Raw genomic sequence first — 18,018 nt, forward strand, 5'->3', positions numbered from 1 at the left:
TCAACGTTTATATTCTCTCCTAACTGAGGAACTACTTCTCACCCAAGTATTGCACAGAGCTAAGGATAGAATTTCTCCACTGAAGAGCAGCATCCCAGCCAAAGGGCAGAAACACAGTGAATTTCTCACTTTCTTACACCTGTTCTCAACTTCTTTCATTCACTGATTCATAGATTTATGGTCCAAAAGGTACCCTGAAATCATCTCATCAGATGTCCACTACAAAAACATGCCAAAGGATATTCCTAGACAGACAGGCACTCAACTCAACTAATTGCATATAGCTAAAACATATTTTCCAGGAATGCAGGAGATTTATAGATATCTAAGCAGAAAGATAGACAGAGGGATGTGAAGTGGGTTTGGTACAGGGATAAAAAGGGCAGGTACAGAGACTGTGTCAGAGACTTGACAGAGGAATAGAAGCATGAATAAAGGGTTTATTAGATAAATCAATAGACAAGGGGGGGAGGGAAGATCTCCTTGTCCTTCATCAATCTCTGTAGAAATAAATCATGATGAGATTTTGAAGTCCTTGCTCAGGAAAAGCTCCCAATGAGTGACAACACTGACCAAGAGTAGTGTCCTTCAGTTTGAGGGCTGACTGAGAGGATTTTTCATGAGATTGGTCACAATCACCTTTAATCCTCATCATGAAGCAGCGACGTCTCTAGCGACAGTGAATGGATCTGTTCTCACAGTCAGTCTCGTCCTCTCAGCTCCTGGGGAAATAGCTGCATGTTGCTGTTGGGATGGGATCTCTTCCCTGCTGCCCAGCATGCCAGTCTGCCTGACACAAATCCATAATGTCCCCTGCTCTGGATTCTTGCATCCTTTATTGGGAAAGCAGCCTTCCCCGGGCCACCTCTGCTGCTAGGATCTCCTCTGGGCCCGCTGCTGGTGATCACTTAAAATTGCCTTCCTAGGGAAATTAACACTGTGCCCTTTGTTAAAAGAGTAACAGCAAAGCTGATGGCATTGGCAGAGATGTTCCCCTGGGATGCATTCATTAAAGAAGGGACTCCATATCGTAGTATAGAGGCTAGGTAAAGTAGAGGCAGGTGGTAATGAGGAACTGTCACATTTCAAAATCACACTTGAAGGTAATCAACTGAATATTGACACCATGTACAAGTGCGTATATACCAAAGCTAGAAGTCTAATTACCAAGATGAGTGAAAAGGAATGCCTGGCATCAGGTGGGGATATTGATATAATAGACATCAGGTTGTTGGTGGAGAGGACAATAAGAGGACCCGAAGAATGTCACCATGGCTAAACAGTAGAGTAATGGAGGACACTGGAGGCAAAAAAGCATCCTTTAAAATTTAGAAGTCTAGTTCCAGTAAGAATAGTGGGAAGTAGCACAAAGTCTGGCAGATTAAGTGTAAAAGTACCATAAACAGGCCATTAAAGAATTTGAAAAGCAAACGCTGAAGATGAAAACAAATATACTATATATATATAATGTAAGTAGATCAGAAGCAGGAAGCCTGCCGAAGAGGCAGTGGGGACATTAGATGATCAAGGTGTAAAAGGAGCACTCAAGAAGGACAAGGCCATTGCAGAGAACCTCAATGAACTATCAGAGGGGTAGCCGTGTTAGTCTGGATCTGTAAAAGCAGCAAAGAATCCTGTGGCACCTTATAGACTAACAGACTTTTTGGAGCATGAGCTTTCGTGGGTGAATACCCACTTCCTCAGATGCATGTAGTGGAAATTTCCAGGGGCAGGTATACATATGCTAGCAAGCAAGCTAGAGATAATGAGGTCAGTTTAATCAGGGAGGATGAGGCCTTGTTCTAGCAGTTGAGGTGTGAAAACCAAGAGAGGAGAAACTGAACTATGAAGAGAAGAGAAACCAAGAGAGGAGAAACAATGAACTATTTGCACCAGTCTTCACTGGAGAAGATGTGGGTGAGATTCCCACTATCAGAGTTACTCTTTTTGGGCAACAAATCTGAAATAAGTTCCCACACTGATGGGATTCATCCAGGAGTTCTGTAGGACCTCAGATACGAACTTGCAGATTGCTAACTGTGTGATATAACCTTCTGCTGAAATCAGCCTCTGTACAAAATGACTGGAAGGCAGGTAATGCAAAACCAATTTTTAAAAAGGGGGCTAAAGGTGACCCTGGAAATAATAGACTGGTAGCCTACCTTCAATATCAGGTAAACTGGTTGAAACTATAGCAGAGAACTGAATTATGAGACGTATAGATGAACATGATTTGTTGGGGAAGAGTCAATACATCTATTCTAAAGGGAAATCATGCCTCACCAATCTACTAGAATTCTTTGAGGGTGTCCACAAGCATGTGGACAAGGGTATGGACAAGCATGTGGACAATGGATATAGGGTACTTGGACTTTCAGAAAGTCTTTGACAAGGTCCCTCGGCAAAGACTCTTAAGTAAAGTAAACTGGGTAGACTGTCGATCTTTCATCAGTTAAAACTGAGCCGATCACAACACGTCTTCCAATCTTCTCTTGCTCTGGCCATCCTTCGCCGTGCTTGTCCATATCTCCTTGTTAGGAAATCATCCCATGTCTTTGGAGACCGACTGAGTAGCCGTTTCTGTTCTCACGAATACCTCTCGGATATAGCTGCAATCCATCTGTTGTCTCTGAGTTGGGCAAAGTAAACAGTCATGGTATAAAAGGGAAGGTCCTCTCATGGATCCATGACAGGTTAAAAGACAGGAAACAGAAGGTAGGAATAAATGGTTAGTTTTCACTATGAGACAGATAAATGTCAGGAACCCCCAAGGATCTGTATGCTAGCCAAAATATTAATTAATGATTTGAAAAAAAGTGAACAGTAAAGTGGCAAAGTTTGCAGATTATAAAAAAAATTATTGTGGTTATTTATTTCCAAAGCTGACTGCAAACAATTACAGGGAGTTTTCATAAAATTAGGTGACTGGGTAACAAAACAGCAGATGAAATTTAATATTGTTAACTGTCAAGTAATGCACAGTGGGGGGAAATATTGCAAAGTATGCATACTTAATGATAGGTTCTAAATTAGCTGTTGCACCTCAGGAAAGAGATCTGGAAGTCATCAAGGATACTGTGGAAAAAGTGAATAGAGAAATGTTATCTACCCTTTCCCACAATGCAAAAACCAGAGGTCACCTGATGAAATTCATAGGCAACAGGTTTAATACAACAAGAGGAAATACTTTTTTTTACTCAATGCAAAATTAACCTGTGGAACTCATTTCCATGGGATAGTGTACTGGCCAAAAGTAAACCTGTGTTCAAAAAAGAGGTTAATGAGGTTGCCAGTTGTGTATCTATATAATATAGCATTCCAAAAGTGTCCTATTGTAAGACCGTTCCACTCCAGTAGCTTTTTATACCCACTGGCCTGGTTTGAGATTGAAAAATTTTAGCTATGTCATTTGGTTCCCTCCCTTCTATTACAAATTTTAAGAAATACTGACTCCTTTAAGGAACAATCCAATCTTTACATCTACATGGGGCATCCTGCTGTGTGTGAAGATGATCATGGCATCTGTTCTTACTCATTCTCTTCTCATAACATTGTGAGCTAGCCTGTGCATCAGGATTAAGCCACACTTAAAACAATTTGGATAGAAAAAAGTATTAACAAAAGTTAAAGATAAAATACAACATGATGAACGGGCCTTCTTTGATTACATATGTAATAAATATCAGCTACCACTGTCTCACAGTTTCTTCTTTCAGTGGCTAAACTCAAGATTTCCTGGAAGGATAGTGGGCAATTGGTCTGTTCCTATTCTATCACCTTTAAGAGCATGTTAAGAAATATGGAAACATAAGTCACTTTGTAGGAATGACTTGTAGGTGGCCTAATGCTTTGCATTACCCTCTCAATATCAGGCTCAAAGAGAAAAAAATGGGGAAAGGAACATAGCTGTACTATCACTAGAGAAAACTGATGCTTCGACTTCTTTGTCCTTGCAATTCTTCTAGAAAAATATATTAACAGGTGCTCCTGGATTCCAGAACATTCCTTTAAACCTAGATTGGCAACAAACATAAATGTTGGAGGTGCCAAGCCCCATGCCAACCTTCCGCATGTCCTCTAAATGTTATACTTAAGAAGCACATGGGATCTTTATAAGGGAGAAGGCAAAAACACTGCATTTATTGAGAATACAGCAGTTAGCATATGTTTTTTAGTCGTACACACACACACAGAGTGTTGCCAGCTGATGTTTATAGTTACCAGTCCAGTGTCTGGATCAATCTAGTGGCCAGCCAAATAGGTTGCAGATGGGAGCAGGGATCTGTCAGTCATGATCCGATGCTCCTGGAGTGTGGCAAGACAAACCCAAAGTCCTATGGCAAAGCACTCTCTTCTTATAGTCTTTTTTATCTGTTGAAGTCTATGGATTTTGTTGTGTTAGTTTATGACCTGTTACTCCTTTATTGGTGGTATCTTTTTATGTAAACATTCCAATACACCTCTCAGAGGGTCATCCTGTCCATAGGGGTGCTATCCTTCACCTCAGGGTCATCAATCTGCCCTTCCTTCATTATGGATGAACATTGATAGTTCTCTGGTGTCCTTAAGTGTCTTCACTCCTTCTTCCTTGAGCATCTGGGTATAACAATGGCCTTCACACCTTATTTTTTTCCTGATGCATACATTCCTCATTCACATAAACAGTCTTTTACAGAGGCCTTCAGATAGGATAATATTTTGGGAAGGATTATATGGTTAACCTTACACAACTCAGTTTGCAATGCATACAAGAGGCAAGACCTTATAGGAAACACTGTAATAAAATCTTATCCTAAAAGAAAAGGTGACCATAATCAGCCATAAGGACTATTCTAGTCTATTCCTGCCTTGAAATCAAAAAGGGTGTCTGGCAGGATCAAATCAAATCACACATTAATTCTCATAGTACAATTATAAAATCCTGCTCCTACATATTCCTCTTAAAAATGCATGTGTTCTGGAACATTCTGACTGTCAGGGTGGTCAAGCACTGGAATAAATTGCTTAAGGAGGTTGTGGAATCTCCATTATTGGAGTTTTTCAAGAGCAGGTTAGACAAACACCTGTCAGGGATGGTCTATAGTCCAGTCATGAGTGGAGCTCTCGAGATCTCTTCCAGTCCTATATTTCTATAAGACAGCACTCTTGCAAAAACTTAAAGATTTTTCCTTCTGCAAGTTTGTTTATTTTGCGGGTGCTGGAGGAGTTGATACTACCAGGCAGTAGTTATTATAGTGATCAAAGAGTTATTTTGAGAAAATGCAAATCTGCAATTTCTCCCTACTACACAGACAGGCTTAGTGAGCTCTCTATGATGGTATTAATGGAAAAATGGCTGTTTCATAGGGCATGTCTACACTTACCTCCGGAGTGATCGATCCAGGGGGAACATTAGCAGTCGACCTACCTCAGTGAAGACTCCGTGTTAAGTACCTCTAAATACGTCAATGTCAGCTACACTATTTTCATAGACCGACTTAGCTTGCCCCCATCCCCTTGTGCCTGTGTAGACCAGGCCATAGAAACACTTGGAAAACATATGAAGGTATCTGGTCACACATGAAACTATTGCATACTTCTGCAGTTTAGTATTTATTAGTTTTCAATACTCAGAGGATATGTTCTCACATATTTACCTATTTAGTCACTTTGATAGTTGATACCCTGGATGACCTCTGCAGGTTCAGGGTTTTTCTTTGTTTATTTGTTTGGTTCCAGGTTTACCAAATAATGAACATTGAATTTAATTATTTACATGCTATTTCCATCTCAGGCACATATTATTAGATGTTTTGTTTTATCTGTTTATATGTAATGTCAAAACAATAAAATTAAGGGTTAAAGAAGGCTCACTCATTCACACCACGGCTACCCACTATCCCCATGCTTCCTATTTCTCATTGCAAAGGGAGAACCACTGGCTATTAGGGTTAGAGAGACTGAGATAAGATAGGTAATAACAACCACTGCAGCTGTGTCAATTTACACCTGCTAAAGATCTGCCCAACTTACCTAAATAAATTCAACTGACTAGGAGATGCAAATGTAAAAAATGCTGAGTATCTTCTTGCTATAACTCAGGAGGACTGACAAGGTCATTTTAGACCAGAACTGATTTATTACCATATCAATCACCCTCTCTAAATCCTACATTTCTGGAGAGCTCTCCTCAGCTCCTCCTTGACCTCCTTGTTTCTCAGGCTGTAGATGATGGGATTGATCAGGGGTGTCAAGACAGTGTAAAGGACAGAAAACTCTTTGTTGGGAGCTCTGAGTGCACTGCTGTTGGGTAACATGTAGACAATCATTAAGGTCCCATAGAAGGTTGTAACCACAATAAGGTGAGAGGAGCAGGTGGAAAAGGCCTTTTGCCTGCCAGTGGTAGAAAGGATTTTCAGGATGGTGGAGATGATATAAATATAAGATGTCAGGGTTAAAAGAAATGGAGGGAGAGTGTCTATGGAGGAGAATGTGAGGGTCACTAGGGTAACCAGACTGGTGTTGCTGCAGGAGAGTTTAATGACTGGAGTGAGGTCACAAAAAAATGATCAATTTCATTAGGGCCGCAGAATGCTAATTGCAACATCAAAGATATTACTATAGTAATAAATATGAATGAACTTATCCAAGATCTGGCTGCTAGCTGGATACAGAACCTGCCATTCATATGGGTGACATAGTGCAGCGCTTTACATATTGCTAAGTAGCGATCAAAAGACATCACAGCTAGCAGATAACACTCAGTGGTCAGTAGCAAAGCAAAGCAGTAAAACTGTGTGATGCATTGGCTGGCAGAAATGGTATTGACTACTGTCAGGAGACTGGGTAGCACCTTGGGCAGGATGGTGGAGGTGTAGCAGGTCTCCAAGCAGGACAAATTTCCCAGGAAGAAATACATGGGTGTGTGCAGGTGCTGATCAGCCACAACTAGTACCACAATGAGGATGTTCGCAGTCACGGTGACTATGTAGATCACTAGAAACAGCAGGAAAAAAAGAATTCGCAGTTCAGGGAGGTTCCTGAATCCCAGCAGGATGAATTCTGTGACAGATGTTTGATTTTCTCTTTCTCCTGTCTCCATGTGGTATATGTCGGTTTCCTCTTTCTCCTCTCTCCATGTGGTATATCTAGTGATGGAGAAAAAGTAATAATTAGTTAGGATGGATACTGTACCATGAAGCTGGATGGATTTCCGTTCATTTTATTCCATAATAATTCAGACTGCCCCCTGGGTTTATATTATCTCATAGTCAAACAAATAAACAAACAAACAAACAAAAACCTGTGTCACATTCAAACTTTGCACAGAGATTTAGAAAGAGAATTTCCCTGACTACACACACACACACCTGCCCAATAAAGCAACAACACAGTTAACTGATCACTTTCAGCCCTTGTTCACAGGTTTTTGGCTTTTTTCATGTATGGATTAATAGATTTTAAGGCCCCAAAGGGCTATTGGGTCCTGTATAACACACAACATGGTTTCCCCCAGTTTCCCCCACATTGAACACAGTAACCTGTATTCGGCTAATGAAGATCTTCTAGAAAAGCATCCAGGGCCAGAAAGGCTATTTAGCCACTTAGTAGGAATTTAAAAGAATCTAGGCTCCCAAGGAGTAGCACCTTCAATGGGTGTTTGCCATCTCGATACCTTTAAAAATCTGACCCTCCGTTTTGATTGGATGGCATCAAGAGACCACCACTGACCTTGGTACTTTGTCCCACAGGATAATCACCTGCACTTTTAAAAATGTGTGTTTATTTCTCATTTAGATTCATCTGACTTTAACTTCCAGCTGTTGGGTTTTGTCCTTCCTTTGTCCACCAGTTTCAAGGGCCCTTTAGTACTTGCTCCTTTCTCCCTATTCCCTGTAATCAAGTCAGCTTTCAGCCTTGTTTTTGATAAGCAAAAGAGTTGGGCTCTTTGAACTGTTTCTCACTTTGAAGCATTTTCTCCAGCCCGGCATCATTTTTGTGTCTCTTTGAGTTACAATCATCTGTGATCTTGCAACATTCTTCTTAAAATGCGAACCCCAGAACTGGGTGCAGTATTGCATTGCCTGTTTCACCAGTGCTGTAGAGAAACGTGATGACACTTTCCTGCTCCTTATTCCTCTGTTTATCCATCCAAGGATCACATCTGCTCTTTTAGCCATGGCATCATAGAGGGAGCTTATTCTGAGTTGCTCTTCAACCTGTGACTCCTAAACTTATTTGTTGGGGGTTAGGGTCCTGCAGACAGACACTCTAGGACATGAATGTGATTGTATCCAGCTAGTGCCTGAAATTAGTGAGGAATACTGATCAGCAGCACAGAAAACAAGAGACTGCGTAGAGGTTCCTGCCCAAAGCACAAAGGAAACCCCCCAACCAGGCACACGTGCAGACTCCTCTCACTCTTATTGCCTTAGTGACTGATCAAGGAACACTAAACCCTCTTATTATCGGTCATGAATTGTGAACTATTAGTTACTGATCAACTATTAAAGGTTACTGATTAATTCCTGGCTCTATGTGTTCATAGTGATCCCACGGGATTAGGTCCTTCAAGGAGCTGTAAAAACTGGCAACCAATTATTAGCTCTCAGCAGTTGCTTGACTGTCATGAGTCTGTTGGGGTAGAGCTGCAGACCAGCTCTGTGTAGAAGAAAGCGCTGCAGTAACTTAGTACACTGGGCCACTCTCTCTGTTCAGTAACATCAGGAGCTCTAAAGGGATATAGTGCAGAGAAGAAACGAATGTGTACCCTTATAAGGTTCTGAGATAACCCCATTATAGCACCACACCTCATAATGTCTCTGTGAGGTACAGCAATGCTGTTATCCACATTTTATGGATGGCGAGCTGAGGCAGAGAGCAAAAGAACCAGATTTTGTGCCTAGTGCAAATTTCAACAGCAGCCAATGTCTAGCTCCCAACTCACTAAGCACCTAAATACCTTTAAAAATTGGGCACTGAGTGACTTGGTCAGTACTAAAAGTTTGTTATCCAGGTGTCATTGCTTCCCAATCTGTAAGGAATGCCAAGCTCCATTCAGTGCATTTCTAATGTGAACCCTTTTCATCTGTAGTGCTCAGTACCTCACAGGAAATGCTAACAGCTTCAACTCCCATTGTAATCCATGGAGAAGATTCTCAACAAGAGACATGTAGCATCTCCCACGACTGGACTGGGCAGGTGAATCCTGAGAAAATAATGGGCCACCAGGTAGAGAGAGAGAGAGACAGAGAGAGAGAAGATAAAAGAAGAGTATATTGATAGAGGGATGTGTAAGGAAAAGGGTGGACAGAGCGAGGTTCTGGTCAAAGAGACAGGTACTTGTTCAAAGGTTAGATAGATCTGTACAGAACTCAAAAGAGAGATGAACCGATAAATAAGTAGACAGATAGAGGGATGAGTAATTGTCTCAGTAGATTAGATAGATAGATAGATAAGGAGCTTAACACATAGATCTTTGTGTTTCATCCATTTCTCTAGCAGTCTCATGATAAGATGCTTAAGTCCTCATTTAGGCAAAACTGCCAAGAGGTGAGGACTCTGTCTACTAGGAGTGTTCTTCTTGGTGAGGTAAAGTCTGAGGAAGAGTTTGAGGGTTTGTCCTAGGCTGGTAACACTCACTTTTAATCCTGAACATGAAGCAGCGATGTCTCCATCTATGGTGACTGGGGTTTGGTCTCACAGTCAGACTTGTCCTCTGCTCGGGAGATACTTATATGTTGTGGGGGGATGTCTCTCTCTCCTGTAGCCCAGCATGATTGTTGGCCTTACTCAAGTCCTTGTATGACTCTGACTTTGGATCCCGGCAGGGTTTATCAGGTACAGCAGCCTCCCCCTGGCCCTTCCTGCTGCTGGGCTCTCCCTGGGACCCTACTGCTGATTATCTTTTACAATTACTGTCATAATGGAATTAACACTGTGCTGTTGATTAAAACAGTGAAACACCAAAGCTAATGCCATGAATATTCGAATCCCAGAGGAAATCTCCACTTTCCCCATGTGCGCTGTGTCTGTGCCAAGAGCCCCAGTGAATGGGAAATAAATTTCTATCCCTTTAGTAATAACATCAGGCTCTAACAGACCATTTGCCATCCATAGATCTCAAAGCACTTTAAACCACATGACCAGTATCTTTATCCCCATTATACAGATCTGGAAACTGAGGCACGGGGAAAGGAAGTGATTCCCAAAGGGTTCTGAAACAGGACATTGGCATAGCTGGGTACAGCTTCCAGGCTTCCTCAGTCGAAGTGTATCACTGTGGCTGCTGGACCAGACAGACTGAGAGCCTTTGTCTATTAATGTTCACAGTTTTCCATATGTGTCACGTGGATTTGTATTGTTGCCCATCACTGTATCATCTGAGCAAATTCAAAATAAAATTGACATTAACAGCAAAATACCTTTATATTTAATGCAGACTCTGTATTTTTCCTCTTTTTTGGGGTGGAGTGGGGATGAAGCCCTCTGCTTTGGGGTGGATATTTTGGTATTGCTTTTTCTATTATATTAATTATCTTTTTCTGTGTGGAGATTTGGTTGGGGTTTTGGGAGTACAAGGCGAAGTCATTTTATATTGTTAAATACTGTAGAATCATAGAAGATAAAAGTTGGAAAAGACATCAGGATGTCATCTAGTCCAACCCCCTGCTTAAAGCAGGAACTACCCCAACTAAATCATCCCAGCCAGGGCTTTGCCGAGCCTGACCTCAAAAACCTCTAACAATGGAGATTCCACCACCTCCCTAGGTAATGTCCTAGTCAGCCCCTGCAGCAATCACCAAAAGCACAAGGAGTGTTGTAATTGACTATGGTGACTCCTTAAGGACTCAAATAGACACAGGATCTCCATTGTACTGGGTGCTGCACACACACAAGGAGATAAACTCCCTACCCCACAATATTTCCAACTGAAATAGAAACAAGGAGCGTTGAGAAAATAGAGGCCAATGGCTTGGCTGAAACCCCACTTGAGAGCAGAATAAATAAGAGAAAACAGGTGTTCTGATTTCTAGACCCGTGCCCTACTTGCTGGAGCACAGTGTAAGACATGTTGTGGCACATAAACTCTCCATAGCTTAGGCATTAGAGCACTGGGCTTGTAAGCCAAGGGTATCTCGACAATTTGGGATATTTTGCAAAGACTAATGGAGAATCCAAGGAACGCAGACAACAGGCTGTTACAAATGCAATAGGCTTCTGACAAGGTCAAAAGATTATTTAAAATGCATTGGGGGAAAGTGAGAAGGGGGAAAAACTCTATTATGTAATAACTGAATACATAATTTTTTTTTACTGGGCTGGTTGGTCACTTGTTAGCTGGTTTGATTTTCTGTAGGAAAAGTAGATTCTGAAGAGATTACACATAGTGATTCAGTAGTTTATACCAGAGCCCACTTAAATCCAGCATTTTTCAGATTGAGGATTTTCAGTTTTTTGGAAAAAATCCTGATTTTTTAAAAATTATCTATTAGCAATATATTTTATATATATATTTGAGGGGATTAAAGATGATGGAGATATATATCATGCATGAGTTATCCTAAACAGACCCCTGCCTTTGTTTAATGTGAGACTTTCAGAACATATTTATAAGACCAGAAGAATTAATGGGGAAATCTAATAAATCCAGAATAGAACATTCTTATGATTATATCTCAAACTACCTTACAAGTATTCAGAAAATGTCTGAAGAATTATTTAAAAACCCTCAAGAGGAAAACAGAAAAAAAGAAAACACATTTTATTGCCATTTGATACTGAACAGTTCCCGGTCATGCCAGCTGGTAATTTTTTAGATCATTTGTTTTGTTCTGGGAAAGGTTGTGATGCACACAGGATGAGTAGCCTGATGCAGATCCCTTTAAGGTCAATGGGAACCTTTCCCTTGATCTCAGTGGAAGTCAGACTTGTTCCTCAATTCTTCTTTGAGAACTCTAAAACTCAGCTGATGGTTAATGTAAACAAATCCATGAAGATAGAGGCAGAGAATTTCAAAGTAGCATAGGAAAAGTAGGAACCAAATTCCAATGGAACTAAACAGCTGTTCCCTGTCATGCAGGAGGTGCTGGGAGAGAGGGGAAGGAGTTGATAAGTGGGGACCACAGACCCCTGGGATACCCTCACCGACCCCAAGGTTCCGTGGATCCCATTTTGAGCAAGACTGACTTAGATGGTTCCCTTCTGACTGGTGAGATGATTTATTCCCATTTCAATCAATTTCTCTGAATTCATAGGAAAACCCTACATTTCGGCAGAGCTCTCCTTATGGCCTCATGGGGCCTCAGTGTTTGGTAACATGTAGACAGTTATTAGGGTCCCATAGAAAACTGTCAACACAATTAGATGGGAGGAGCAGGTGGAAAAGGCCTTCTGTTTCCCAGTGGTGGAAGGGATTCTCAGAATGGTGGAGATGATATAAACATAAGATGCCAGGGTGAAAAGAAATGGAAGAACGATCTTTATGGAAGAGAAGATGAGGGTCGCCAGGTTAATCAGAGAAGTGCCACTACAGAAGAGATTAGTGACCGGGGTGAGATCACAGAAGAAATGATCAATTTCATTGGGGCCACAGAAGGCTAATTGTGACATAAAAGATATTAATATGGATAAAACAATGAGTGAACTTAACCAAGATCCAGCTACTAGCTGCATACAGATCCTGCCATCCATATGTATTGTATAACGCAGGGGTTTACATATTGCTAAGTACAGATCATAAGACATCACAGCTAACATATAACATTCAGCAGTTGCTAGGAAACCAAACCAATAAAACTGATCCATGCAAACCGTAACAGAAATGGTTCTGTCCCCTGTCAGGAAAGTGGTCAACATCCTCGGCAGGATGGTTGAGGTGTAGGAGATCTCCAAGCAGGACAAGTTCCCCATGAAGAAGTACATGGGAGCGTGAAGGTGCTGATCAGCCACAACTAGTGCTACAATGAGCGTGTTCGCAGCCATAGTGACTATGTAGATCCCTAGAAACAGCAAGAAGAACAGAGTTTGCAGTCCAGGCAGATTCCCCGAATCCCAGCAGGATGAATTCTGTGATAGAGGTATGATTTTCCCCTTCTTCTTCCTCCATTCTCCATGTGCTGCAACTAGTGATTAAGGAAAAGCACTGATTTGTTAAGGAGTTTACTGTACAATGCTGTGGTTTCCCTTTATCTGATTTATTATAAATTCAGAATGCCAATGAAGACCAGGGTTTATATTCCCTCTCAACTGAGGAACGACTTCTCACCCAGGTGTTGCACAAAGGTAGGGACAGAAGCAGCGACCTCTCCATCGACGGTGACAGGTCTGCTCTCACAGTCACGCTTGTCCTCTTGGTTCTAGGAGAGAGAGCTCCATGTTGCTGTTGGGATAGGTTTCTCTCGTGCTGCTCAGCATGCCAGTCTGCATGACACAAATCCTTAATGTCTCCTGCTCTGGATTCTCGCATCCTTTATTGGTGAAAGCAGCCTCCCCCGGGCCATCTCTGCTGCTGTGAGCATCTTTAGGACTCCTGCTAGGGATCACTTAGAATTACCTTCACAGGGAAAGTATTAACACTGCTGTTTTGTTAGAACAGTGTAACACCAATGCTAATGCCTCTGGCATTCTCATCCCAAAGGAAGTTTTTCTTTTCCCCATGTGCTCTGTGTGTGTCAAGAACTCAAGAGAATGGAGAATAAATTTCCATGTCTTTAATAGTAACACCTAGTTCTAACAGGCCATTTTCTATCCATGGATCTCAAAGCACACTACACTGTATGGCCAGTATATTTATCCCTAACTGACTGATGAGGAAACTGAGGCACAGAGAATGGACATGATTTCCAAAGAGTTATGAAACAGTCACTGGCATAGCTGGAAATAGCCCCCAGGCTTCCTCCACCAATATGCCGTCCCCAGCTGCTGGGCCGCACAGATTGAGAGCTTTTGTCTATTACTATTCAAAAATTTCAGTGTGCATCTGAGTGATTTGTATCGCTGCCCATCACTATCGTATCTGGGTAACTTCAACATCAAATCAATAAGCCTAGTAAAGTCCCTTGTAGATTTAATGGAGTTTCTGTCTCATGTTATTTTTTGATGTGAAAACAAAACCCTCAGGTTTAGGTTGAAATTTTTCATGTTTGATTTTTTAGATTATATTCATTCCTTTTCCCCTGAGTTGGGATTTGGTTATGGGTTTGGGGATAGAAGTGGGAGTGATTTTATATTGCCCTAGCAGAAATCACCAAAAGCACAAGGGCTGTGATTATTTGATGCTGGTGACTTCTTAAGGACTCAAATAGAGACGGGGGGTCCCATTGTTCTGAGTGCTACATATACACAGAGAAAGTGTCTGGCCCTGTCCAAAAAACTCGCACTTGGCATAGACAAAGTGGAGTGAGAAGAGACAGATACAATGGTTTGTCCAAGACTCCACTTCAGGTCAGAGCAGCAGACAGAATCCAGATCTCTGGATTCTCTGTCCAGTGCCTTACCCAATGGAGCACTGTGTAAGATAAAAGACATTTAAAAAGTCTTCAAAACTCAGGGATTGGAGTCCAGCATTTGTAAACCTCAGGTTATGTGTGCTAATCTCACTGAAGTTTCTTGTCCTTTTTTTTTTAGAAGGCCTTGTGCCCTCACTGGAGGTTGAAATGCCCAAGGACTGTGGCTGGGGGAGTGAAAGATGTGAAAGTAATTAACACTGGAAAAATTTACCAAGGGTCATGATGGATTCTCTATTGCTGGAAATTTTTAAATCAGGTTTGGATGTTTTTTTCTAAAAGACCTGCTCTAGGAATTCTTGGAAGGACTACGTCTACATTACAAACTTTGTTTGATGCAAGTTACTTCGGGATAAATCCTTTACAGATACTGAACGGTTAAAATCCATGTTCATTTCATATAACAACCTGGTATATGGATTGTGCCAGCTCTTTTCCAGACTCAAAGTCCAGAGTATGGTCAAGGGACCAGAGGCCTAGCAAATAGTGATTAGCTAAGAGAAAAGCAGAATAAACAAGATAACAATTGCCTTTGCTAAAGATATGCTTGGTCAGTAGAAATGCTAGATGTTGAAGCAATAACTCAATAATTATGTTTCAAATTGAACAAAGAATCCCTGTTCCTATTGTGTTAGTTTCTTCTGTAGGGAGATGTTCTTTCAACAGATCCAACCTCGAGTTTATAAAAAGTTGGCACAAGTCAGTATAAGATATGGCATCCTCCCACCTGCCCTTCCAAGGGACCAATGCCTGCCTTTAGACACACAGAAGACAATCTGTATTGCCATAGACTTTCACTGTTTCTTTATTTTAACCCCTAGGAATGTATGTGCTGGACAATCAGAGGAGCTACTCATTCGTATGGACCCCAAATCAGAATTCAACATATATATTTTATACTAATAACATTTTATCAAAGTATTAATTAAATGTTAACTTGCTAACTTGAGGCCATAGGCGGAGATATTATGTAACCTGTTAACCACTGGCTAAGGTTCTATCTTGTCTTGCTGCAAAACTTATCACAGGGTGTGGAACTCCCTACCCTGTCACTTTCCCCAGCCCATGGAAAATATATATATATTCTATTGTAATCAATTGATTGACAGAATCTCTGAGCCTAATAAGCAAGGTGACACCCCAAATAAATCTATTTTATCTTGTATATATTTTATACAGGATAAACTCATAAATTGTTCACCCTCTATAACACTGATAGGGAGACCTGCACAGCTGTTTGCCACGCCAGGTATTAAAACTTACTCTGAGTTAATTAATAAGTAAAAAGTGATTTTATTAAATTCAGAAAGTAGGGTTTAAGTGGTTCCAAGTACTATGAGACAGAACAAAGTAAGTCAGCAAGCAAAATAAAATAAATCACGCCAGTTTATGTCTAATCAAACTGAATACAGACAAGATCCTTACCAGTTCCAGAATGCTTCCTTTGAGCCTGGGTCCAGCAATTACTCACACCCCTTGCAGTCACTGCCCTTTGCTCTAGTTTCTTTCTGGTATCCTGGGTGGTGGGGAGGCTCTCTCTTTAGGCAGATGAAGACAAAATGGAGGGGTCTCCCACAGGCTTAAATAGACTTTCTCTTGTGGGTGGAGACCCCCTCCCCTTTTCTATGCAAAGTCCAGCTCCAAGATGGAGTTTTGGAGTCATCTTGGCAAGTAACATGTCCATGCATGACTGAGATCCTTACCAGCCAAGCCACATTCCTGTTAGTCTTCAGGTAACACTGAACTGTCTTATAGAATTAGAAATCTCTTGTTTACAATTCCCCTGCTGGTCAATGAGTAGTCATGGTCAGTTAAAGCCTGTTTGGGTGTGGGTCTCCACCTTTGTTGTCACTGGAGAGTTAGCAGTGGGCGTCTCCCAGATTCACAACATATTTCAATAACAACCATATAGCAAAATCTCATGACTTTTTACATACTAATGACATATATATTTTGAAAGAACAATGAGTTTCAGCAGATAATATCACAACCGTACACAAATGATGAATATGGAGGTTACAGCTTGCTACTTTGGCATACAGTGCGACTCCAACCTATCATATTATAACTTCATACATAACCATCTTTTGACTGGGTCAGTTGGTCAATTGCTAGCTGGTTTGATTTTTCTTCAGAAAAGGTAGATTTCTGAAAGGGTAAAAGAAAAGTGAATGAATAATAAGAACCAGAGCCCATTTGAAACATTTTTTCAAAATCAGGGTTTTCAGCTTTTTGAAAATATTCTGAATTTTTTTTTAAAGTTTTGAAAATTTGTATAGGTTAAAAAATATCCATCAACCACCTTTCCTAAATAGATCCCTAGCTTTGTTTAATTTGAGACATTGAGAACAGTGTCCTAAGATTGCAACAATGAATGGAAAATCTAATAAGCACAGACTAGGAAGTTCTTCTGGTAATATCCCAAAGAATCTAACAAGTGTTTAGAAATTATTTGAAAATTATTCTCAAAAAATGAAAGCGGATAACTCAAAAATCCTACATTTTATTACTACTTAATACTCCGCAGTCAGACCAGTTGCTTTTTAGTTCATTTGTTGTATTGTTATATGGGGAATGACGCACAGAGGCTAAATAGCCTAATAAAGTCCTCATTGAGGTTAATGAGAACCTTTCCCTTGATTTCAGTAGCTGTTGGCCTTGTTCGTCAAATCTGCTTTGAAAACCCTGAAACTCAAGTGAGGGTTAATGAAAACCACACTTTGAAGATAAACAAAGGCATTTTAAAGCATCTTAGGAACAGGAGGGACAAAACCCCAATAACTTTCCATATGATTTGGAGACCTAACTGCCCAGCCCCACATTGGAATTTTCTCCCATTCAGATTAATGTTATACACTTTTCCCCCTCTTTCTGTTTTGCAGTGGGCGAATGCTTGGTAGCCAGTGTTAGAGAGACTGAAATAATATTGATAATAACAATAAATAAGAGTGTTAATTTCCAGGCATGCACTTGGATAGGCTTTGCATTTTCAAAAAGATGGCTGGAACCTAGGATGGAATTTTATAAAATACATTTTTGGGGTAGATCATCATCTTATTCAAATTACATCTCTCCACTGAAATCGATGGACCTGTGACAATTTAAACCATCTTAGAGTGTGTCAGTTTTTATCTAAATGAATAAAACTGAATGAGAAATAAAACTCTAAAATAGCCTCAACAGCTTTTTCCTATAACTCAGGATGCTTAGATTGATAAGGGGAAGGAGTTGATAAGTGGGGCCCACAGACCCCCTGGGGTACCCTAACGAACCCAAAGGGTCTGTGATTCCCAGTTTGAGAAAAACTGACTTAGATGGTTCCCTTCTGACTAGTGAGTTGATTTATCCCCATTTCAGTCAATTTCTCTGGATTCATGGGAAAACACTCCATTTCGGCAAAGCTCTCCTCCTGGCCTCCTTGACCTCTTTGTTTCTCAGGCTGTAGATGAGGGGATTGATCAGAGGTGTCAAGATAGCGTAGAAAAATGAAAACACTTTGTTTGGGGCTGTGAGTTCATTGCTGTTTGGTAAC

Source organism: Gopherus flavomarginatus, chromosome 11, assembly GCF_025201925.1.
Source record: "Gopherus flavomarginatus isolate rGopFla2 chromosome 11, rGopFla2.mat.asm, whole genome shotgun sequence".
Taxonomy (NCBI): domain Eukaryota; kingdom Metazoa; phylum Chordata; order Testudines; family Testudinidae; genus Gopherus; species Gopherus flavomarginatus.